Source organism: Oncorhynchus gorbuscha, linkage group LG04 (assembly GCF_021184085.1).
Source record: "Oncorhynchus gorbuscha isolate QuinsamMale2020 ecotype Even-year linkage group LG04, OgorEven_v1.0, whole genome shotgun sequence".
NCBI classification, from domain to species: Eukaryota; Metazoa; Chordata; class Actinopteri; order Salmoniformes; family Salmonidae; genus Oncorhynchus; species Oncorhynchus gorbuscha.
The window spans coordinates 78640485-78650516 of record NC_060176.1 but is presented as its reverse complement, the minus strand read 5'-3'; positions in this window follow the sequence as shown (position 1 = coordinate 78650516).

Below are 10032 nucleotides of genomic sequence, written 5' to 3'. Positions count from 1 at the left end.
GGTTCGGAGGCATCCAGGTTCGGAGGCATCCAGGTTCGGAGGCAACCAGGTTCGGAGGCAACCAGGTTTGGAGGCATCCAGGTTCGGAGGCATCCAGGTTCGGAGGCAACCAGGTTTGGAGGCAGGAGTGAGTACGACATGGTGGGGTTTGATGAGGTGTTGTTCTCCCTGGGGTCCGAGGGAGAACTGGATGCCCTGACGTTTCTGGATAGTGATGTCACCTACGACTATGAAAGCTACTACTACCCAGAGGGGTACACGTCCCCGTACGGAGGACAAGGACAAGGCTATTATCCAGGACATGGACCAGATCCCAAGTTGTCTCCAGTGGAGGAACTTTAGAACCTGGTCCACTCTGAGTATCTTCATTGTAGCTGACAAGGCGGAGGAGATCAGCAAATATGGATCGCTGCCTAAATCGACTAGCAGGAAGAAGCTCCCAGCAATGCCAACCCCGAGCGAAACCACCACAGACCGAGGAGGCTAAGACTGAGGAAGCAAAGACAAAAGAGTCTAAGAGCGAAGATGACAAACCAGCCAAAGTTAAAGAGTACACAGCAGTTGAGCACAGTATCACTGGGGTGAAGAATGAAATGAGTTCAATGACTTCATTGTTAAGCTCCATCACAGGTTCCAAGGCAACTGCCGAATCAACTGGAGCATTTAATATTGCAGCTCCATCCACCTCTCCAGTTCCTCCACAGGCTGAGTCTGGCATCTCCAAACTATCCTTCATCCCCAAGCCTACTGGTTCTACTCCCCAAATTGCAGTCGTTCCACCTTCATCTCAGGTGCCGCCTTCTACCTCTTTTGTTGGCTCAATGCTAGAATGTCTTAGCCCCTCGAGGCTTGAATAGGCAGTGAAGGCCAAACTAAGGAGGCCAGCACTAACCAGCCTTCATCAATGTTTGGCTCAATGCTAGGATGTCTTAGCCCCTCGAGGCTTGAATAGGCAGTGAAGGCCAAACTAAGGAGGCCAGCACTAACCAGCATTCATCAATGTTTGGCTCAATGCTAGGATGTCTTAGCCCCTCGAGGCTTGAATAGGCACTGAAGGCCAAACTAAGGAGGCCAGCACTAACCAGCCTTCATCAATGTTTGGCTCAATGCTAGGATGTCTTAGCCCCTCGAGACTTGAATAGGCAGTGAAGGCCAAACTAAGGAGGCCAGCACTAACCAGCCTTCATCAATGTTTGGCTCAATGCTAGGATGTCTTAGCCCCTCGAGGCTTGAATAGGCAGTGAAGGCCAAACTAAGGAGGCCAGCACTAACCAGCATTCATCAATGTTTGGCTCAATGCTAGGATGTCTTAGCCCCTCGAGGCTTGAATAGGCAGTGAAGGCCAAACTAAGGAGGCCAGCACTAACCAGCCTTCATCAATGTTTGGCTCAATGCTAGGATGTCTTAGCCCCTCGAGGCTTGAATAGGCAGTGAAGGCCAAACTAAGGAGGCCAGCACTAACCAGCCTTCATCAATGTTTGGCTCAATGCTAGGATGTCTTAGCCCCTCGAGGCTTGAATAGGCAGTGAAGGCCAAACTAAGGAGGCCAGCACTAACCAGCCTTCATCAATGTTTGGCTCAATGCTAGGATGTCTTAGCCCCTCGAGGCTTGAATAGGCAGTGAAGGCCAAACTAAGGAGGCCAGCACTAACCAGCCTTCATCAATGTTTGGCTCAATGCTAGGATGTCTTAGCCCCTCGAGGCTTGAATAGGCAGTGAAGGCCAAATTAAGGAGGCCAGCACTAACCAGCCTTCATCAATGTTTGGCTCAATGCTAGGATGTCTTAGCCCCTCGATGCTTGAATAGGCAGTGAAGGCCAAACTAAGGAGGCCAGCACTAACCAGCCTTCATCAATGTTTGGCTCAATGCTAGGATGTCTTAGCCCCTCGATGCTTGAATAGGCAGTGAAGGCCAAACTAAGGAGGCCAGCACTAACCAGCCTTCATCAATGTTTGGCTCAATGCTAGGAAGGGTTAGTCCACTGAGTCCATCAACACCCCAAGAGGCACAAGGCACTGAAGGTCAAACTCAGGAGGCTCAGCTTAAAAGACGAGCCTCTCTATCAGTTCAGACTTACCACTTTGACTCAGCACTAGAAAACTCTATCAAAGGTACAACTGTCATCTCCTCAAAACCATGTGAGAGGTTAAGGGAGATGCCACCCGAGAATGAGGCAATGTCCTTATCGAAGAGAACCCCCTCAGTTGTTACCAGAAACGCCTAATCGCCATGGATCTGTTGATCTGACCTTGAAATTTGTGTCCTCGGAAACTCAGGGACAAGCAACCATCTCAGTTATGTTCTCCAACCGTTGTTGAGCAGCATCTTCAGAAAAGTCCAACTGGTTCTCATTCTCGTTCTGTTATGAGGCAGCCGATTGACAACAGGAGAGTGAGCTTTGCCCAGGTACCATCGCATTCAACCGAGTCCATCAAATCCATGTACATAACTGCCCAAGCTAATCAGGACACAGCACCTGTCAAATCCACATGAACATATCCCCCAAAAGATGTCCTCAGCCATATGGTAATTGAGCTGAGGTGCTACCAGAGAATATTGATAATGAGGCAATGTCCTTATTGAAGAGAAGATCCTCAGCTGTGGCTCCTTTACCGGAAATGTCTAATCGTCATGGATCTGTTGACCTGTCTTTAAAAGTTGTGTCCCTAGAAAAGTCCAACTGTAACTCCTGTCCTGAGTACTGATCCAAGGCAGCTGGTTGAAAACAGAAGGGCTTTGCTCAGGAACCATCTCCTTCAAACCAGTCCATTGAATATACATAAACAACTGGCCAAAGTTATCAGTCCACAGCACTAGCCAACGCAATGAAAGACACACAGGATATGAACCCAAAACCATCCCCCCCCAATAAAAGCTGATGTACCATCCAAGAATCTAGGTACTGAGGCAATGTCTTTATTGAACAGAACTGAAGCAATGTGTTTATTGAATAGAACTGAGCAATGTATTTTCTAACAGAACTGAGGCAATGTCTTGAACAGAAGACCGTCAACTGTTCATCTTTTGAAGTAAATGTCTCATCAACATGAATCTGTTAACCTGACCGTTAAAGTTGAGTCACCAGAAATTTTGAGACAACGACCACCACAGTTACGGCAAGCTGTAACTCAGGCTCAACCACAGCAGGTTGTAGAGCAACACAACCCTCTACAGAGTACGGCTGGTGTCCTTGACAGGAAACAGGTTGTAGAGCAATACAACCCTCTACAGAGTACGGCTGGTGTCCTTGACAGGAAACAGTTGCTGTCAAATCAACCAAGCACTATTCAAGCATATCAGGCCACATCAACACCAACAAACTCTGTAAAAGCAACATTGGATATGTCTCCCATGCCATCAATGTCATTGAAGGGGCAATCTGAAGAGACTGAGATCAACAAGACTGGAGTGATGTCACAGGTGAAGGCCAAGATATTGTCAGGAAAGACTCTGTAGGTGTTCCAGTTAGTGGTCCAGTCTCAAGCCACAATATAGGCGCAAACACAGCAGGTACCCTCCAGTTCTGTTTTACGGCAGCCACTTGCTGTCTCTGCTTCAGTGCTTGTCCAGAGAACCTTACCTGCCAAATTAATTCATGAGAGTATTGCAGCCCTCAGCTCCTCAACCTTACCAGAAATCCTAAACTCCTCAGCCTCACCAGATATCCTCAACTCCTCAGCCTTACCAGATATCCTCAACTCCTCAACCTTACCAGACATCCTCAACTCCTCAGCCTTACCACATATCCTCAACTCCTCAGCCTTACTAGACATCCTCAACTCCTCAGCCTTACAAGACATCCTCAGCTCCTACTCAGCCTTACAAGACATCCTCAGCTCCTACTCAGCCTTACCAGACAGCCTCAGCTCCTCCTCAGCCTTACCAGACAGCCCCAGCTCCTCCTCAGCCTTACCAGACTGCCTCAGCTCCAGCAAACGTTATAAAATCTACATTAGATGTGTATCCCAAGTCAACTCAGAAGACACTTGTGAGACAAGCTGAGGGATTTACAAATCTTGACTATTCAGATGCAATGGCTCCGGTTGAAGACTAGACCAATGAGCGCTGCTAAAGTTCGGAAGAATGCTGTCAGCATTCCTTTGATTGTAGAACCACCTACTCTTGTGGGGCAACCTACTGTTCCAAGGCAACAACAAAAAACCTCCACCTCGGTCTACTCAGTCAACTCAGTCTACGGTGTAATATGTTTTGCCTCATAATACAGCCTACGAAACGGTCTCTGCATCAGCAAACAGCACTAAGGCTCTTTGGATATGTCCCCAAAGCCAATCCAGATACAAGTTGAAGTTAACAATGAGCCCTCTTGGACTGGATTAATGCCACTGGATAAAAGCAGGTCCACCATCACCAGGATAGAATCTATTGGTGTTCATTTGATTATGGAACCACCTTCTCAGCAACAACAACACCAACAGCAAATATTGCCACAGCCACCCTCTACAGCTCAAGCCCTAGCACAGCAGAAGGAAAGACCAGGCATGCATGGAGTCCACACAACAGAACCTCTATGTCACCCCATACACACCACAGAAATGGGGTTCTCTCACTTTCAAGGCAAACCAAACAAAGACTACCAACCCCGCAATACACCTATTGACTTCTCTGCCAATCATAATCTACCCCAAAACTGTGACCACTCATGACACTGTATTGGATGATGGGCAGCCTATGGATTTCGCCAATGTAAATAAAGAATCATCTGAGAGGGGTTGTTGAGTGTGGAGATTAAAGATGACAGACCTGTAATCAGAATTGATCAAATAGTAAAATATCTTTCCTCTCTAAGGGTTTCCATCTCCTCATTCGATAATCAGTCTACGCCTCCAGCCTCTCATAGTGAGGTCAGACCAGCTGACCATTGCTCTCTATAGACCCCCCCCCCATATCCAAACAGCCATATGTGCAACATAGAATGCAGAGTTGCAAAGAAAAAGCCATATCTCAGACTGGCCAATAAAGAGAAAAGATTAAGATGGGCAAGAAAACACAGACACTGGACAGAGAAACTCTGCCTAGAAGGCCAGCATCCCGGAGTTATCTCTTCACTGTTGACGTTGAGACCGGACAGAGGAACTCTGCCTAGAAGGCCAGCATCCCGGAGTCTTCTCTTCACTGTTGACGTTGAGACTGGTGTTTTGCAGGTACTATTTAATGAAGCTGCCAGCTGAGGATTTGTGAGGCATCTGTTTCTCATCTGTTTCTCAAACCTGACACTCTAATGTACTTGTCCTCTTGCTCTTTTGTGCACCAGGGCCTCACACTCCTCTTTCTATTCTGGTTAAAGACTGGTTAAAGACAGCTCTTTTCTGTGAAGGTAGTAGTACACAGCGCTGTACTAGATATTCAGTGTCTTAGCAATTTCTCGCATGGAATAGCCTTCATTTCTTAGAACAAGACTAGACTGACGAGTTTCAGCAGAAAAATCTTTGTTTCTGGCCATTTTGACCCTGTAATCGAACCCACAAATGCCGATGCTCCAGATACTCAACTAATCTAAAGAAGGACCGTTTAATTGCTTCTTTATTCAGAACAACAGTTTTCAGCTGTTCTAATATAATTGCAAAAGGGTTTTCTAATGATCAGTTAGCCTATTAAAATGATAAACTTGGATTAGCTAACACAACGTGCCATTGGAACACAGGAGTGATGGTTGCTGATAATGGGCCTCTGTATCCCTATGTAGATATTCCATAAAAAATCTGCCAGCTACAATAGACATTTACAACATTAATAATGTCTACACTGTATTTATGATCAATTTGATTTTATTTTGATGGAGATAAAATGTTTTTTTCTTTCAAAAACAAGTATATTTCTACGTGACCCAAAACCTTTGAACTGTGGTGATATACAGTGCCTTGCGAAAGTATTCGGCCCCTTTGAACTTTGCGACCTTTTGCCACATTTCAGGCTTCAAACATAAAGATATAAAACTGTATTTTTTTGTGAAAATCAACAACAAGTGGGACACAATCATGAAGTGGAACAACATTTATTGGATATTTAAAACTTTTTTAACAAATCAAAAACTGAAAAATTGGGCGTGCCAAATTATTCAGCCCCCTTAAGTTAATACTTTGTAGAGCCACCTTTTGCTGCGATTACAGCTGTAAGTCACTTGGGGTATGTCTCTATCAGTTTTGCACATCGAGAGACTGAAATTCTTTATGTTTGAAGCCTGAAATGTGGCAAAAGGTCGCAAAGTTCAAGGGGGCCGAATACTTTCGCAAGGCACTGTATATATATACAGTGGGGAGAACAAGTATTTGATATACTGCCTATTTTGCAGGGTTTCCTACTTACAAAGCATGTAGAGGTCTGTAATTTTTATCATAGGTACACTTCAACTGTGAGAGACAGAATCTAAAACAAACATCCAGAAAATCACATTGTATTTTTAAGTGATTTTTAAGTAATTAATTTGCATTTTATTGCATGACATAAGTATTTGATCACCTACCAACTAGTAAGAATTCTGGCTCTCACAGACCTGATAGTTTTTCTTTAAGAAGCCCTCCTGTTCTCGCGTCTTGTGACGGCCGGCCGCCCAACAACCTGCCCGCTCGACCCTATCCCCTCCTCTCTTCTCCAGACCATTTCCGGAGACCTTCTCCCTTACCTCACCTCGCTCATCAACTTATCCCTGACCGCTGGCTACGTCCCTTCCGTCTTCAAGAGAGCGAGAGTTGCACCCCTTCTGAAAAAACCTACACTTGATCCCTCCGATGTCAACAACTACAGACCAGTATCCCTTCTTTCTTTTCTCTCCAAAACTCTTGAACGTGCCGTCCTTGGTCAGCTCTCCCGCTATCTCTCTCAGAATGACCTTCTTGATCCAAATCAGTCAGGTTTCAAGACTAGTCATTCAACTGAGACTGCTCTTCTCTGTATCACGGAGGCGCTCCGCACCGCTAAAGCTAACTCTCTCTCCTCTGCTCTCATCCTTCTAGACCTATCGGCTGCCTTCGATACTGTGAACCATCAGATCCTCCTCTCCACCCTCTCCGAGTTGGGCATCTCCGGCGCGGCCCACGCTTGGATTGCGTCCTACCTGACAGGTCGCTCCTACCAGGTGGCGTGGGGAGAATCTGTCTCCTCACCACGCGCTCTCACCACTGGTGTCCCCCAGGGCTCTGTTCTAGGCCCTCTCCTATTCTCGATATACACCAAGTCACTTGGCTCTGTCATAACCTCACATGGTCTCTCCTATCATTGCTATGCAGACGACACACAATTAATCTTCTCCTTTCCCCCTTCTGATGACCAGGTTGCGAATCGCATCTCTGCATGTCTGGCAGACATATCAGTGTGGATGACGGATCACCACCTCAAGCTGAACCTCGGCAAGACGGAGCTGCTCTTCCTCCCGGGGAAGGACTGCCCGTTCCATGATCTCGCCATCACGGTTGACAATTCCATTGTGTCCTCCTCCCAGAGCGCTAAGAACCTTGGCGTGATCCTGGACAACACCCTGTCGTTCTCAACTAACATCAAGGCGGTGGCCCGTTCCCCCCTTAAAATATTTAGATGCACTATTGTAAAGTGGCTGTTCCACTGGATGTCATAAAGTGAATGCACCAATTTGTAAGTCGCTCTGGATAAGAGCGTCTGCTAAATGACTTAAATGTAATGTAAATGTAAATGTTCTCCACTCATTACCTGTATTAACTGCACCTGTTTGAACTCGTTACCTGTATAAAAGACACCTGTCCACACACTCAAACAAACAGACTCCAACCTCTCCACAATGGCCAAGACCAGAGAGGGTGTAAGGACGTCAGGGATATAATTGTAGACCTGCACAAGGCTGGGATGGGCTACAGGACAATAGGAAAGCAGCTTGGTGAGAAGGCAACAACTGTTGGCGCAATTATTAGAAAATGGAAGAAGTTCAAGATGACGGTCAATCACCCTCGGTCTGGGGCTCCATGCAAGATCTCACCTCGTGGGACATCAATGATCATCTTAGATGCACTATCAGCAGCCTCTGACCCACCAGAGCCAGAGAGTGTAAGGTCTAAAGTCTCCTCCATATTCTCACTTGGTGGAGGAGATGATCAGAACAAACCTAAGACTAGTGGTTTTGGAATCCTCTGTATGTTATTCATGGAAGACAGGTTCAGGAAGATCCAAGAATGGGTGGACCAAGACCACAATAGAGGGCCAGTGGGCCATCTGGATTAGAGGGCCCGTGGGCCATCTGGATTAGAGGGCCGGTGGGCCATCTGGATTAGAGGGCCAGTGGGCCATCTGGATTAGAGGGCCCGTGGGCCATCTGGATTTGGTGGCTTCATGTCCATGTTTGGTGCCTCTGCTGTCCCAAGCAAACCAACATCTACTGGCAGCTTTTTCTCATCCCCACCGACCTCATTTTCTGGGTCTTTGCCTGCTCCTCCTGCAGCTGGTCAGCCGCAGCATAAAACGCTCCTTCTTTGGTCTGCCAACCAACCTCCCCCACTGAGTCCCTGACTATTAACCTTCTTGGTTTGTTTAATAAGTAGCCAGAGAAACCAGCAGAAATCACAGGCCAACGGACCTTCTCAAACGGAGAATGTCTCTGAGACAGGTGATGAGGAGAAAGCTGCTCTTCCTCGATTTATTCTGTCCGGAGCAGCTGATGGTGCTTCATCTCTCGGATCCTTCTATATGGGGCGGCAGGGTAGCCTAGTGGTTAGAGTGTAGAGGTGGCAGGTAGCCTAGTGGTTAGAGTGTAGAGGTGGCAGGTAGCCTAGTGGTTAGAGTGTAGAGGTGGCAGGTAGCCTAGTTGTTAGAGCGTTGGACTAGTAACCGAAAGGTTGCAAGTTCGAATCCCGAACTGACAAGGTACAAATCTGTCGTTCTGCCCCTGAACAGGCAGTTAACTCACTGTTCCTAGGCCGTCATTGAAAATAAGAATTTGTTCTTGCCTAGTAAAATAAAGGTAAAATAAATCAAATTTAAAAAAATCCTCAACACCTTCAACCCCGCCTGCTACAGCCAAGACACCACAGCCACCACAAGATGGCCTCTCTTCGCCTCTTCTCTAATTTCAAAGGACTCTCGGTGGGTATATTCCAGGAAGAGAAAGGGGGAACTTCATGCGGCTGCATCTAAGTTCGGGAAATAACTGGGCTTCCCGTGGCAGACTGGCCCTGAACCTCCCAAACCAGAATCCCCTCCTCTTGTGGTCACCACTGAGCTCAGTGTGCTAGACCTGCTGATGCGTGACGATGGTTTCAGCGAACCAGCACTCGGCAGATTCCGACGCGAGAGAAGGTTCCGATCCCAGTGACACTGATGAGCCAACCGACACCTCCGGTAAGAACGGGAAGCATGGACAAGATCCCGGGGAGCAGCGAGACACAGACAATGCAGACATGGATGCCTTCAGAGGCAATGTCCCTGGCAATGTCCCTGTCAGAGGGATCAGACAATCCTCAATTACATATCACCCCTCCTGAGGTAGGCAAGGATACCCCCTCTACAAATCCCAACGCAGCACAGCCAATGGACTTACCCATGATGGAGGACCCCACTAAAAGGCTAGTAATGGGTGATAAATGGTGAAGCCATTTATCATGCAATGACATCATAGACATAGTTAGATTAGTACTGGTCATTGCCCTCCTCCATTCATCCAAACAACACAGTCCCCTTGTGTGTTGTATATTTGTTGTCTCTGTGTCAGCAGTAGCAAATTCTGTGTCAACCTTCCTTTTTCCCTTTTTCCTGAATGTCTGTGAATTTAGCTTTCGTTTCATGATTGATGTGTTCGCACCCATTCGTCCCACACACACACATTGAATTTTTCAGATTCTGTCTCGTTAATAATTGAAAGACATTCTGCATACAATACAGTCATTATTTATCAAATGCAATCCCTTTAATTAACTAAAATCTAACCCAGGAAACACTGTCATCATAGCCATATAACGAACTAAAAGATAATACAACAGGCTGGAAAGTGACTATAAAATATACAGAGAAGTTAGTTGGCACTTACAGTAGAACAGTAATGGCTTCTATAACAG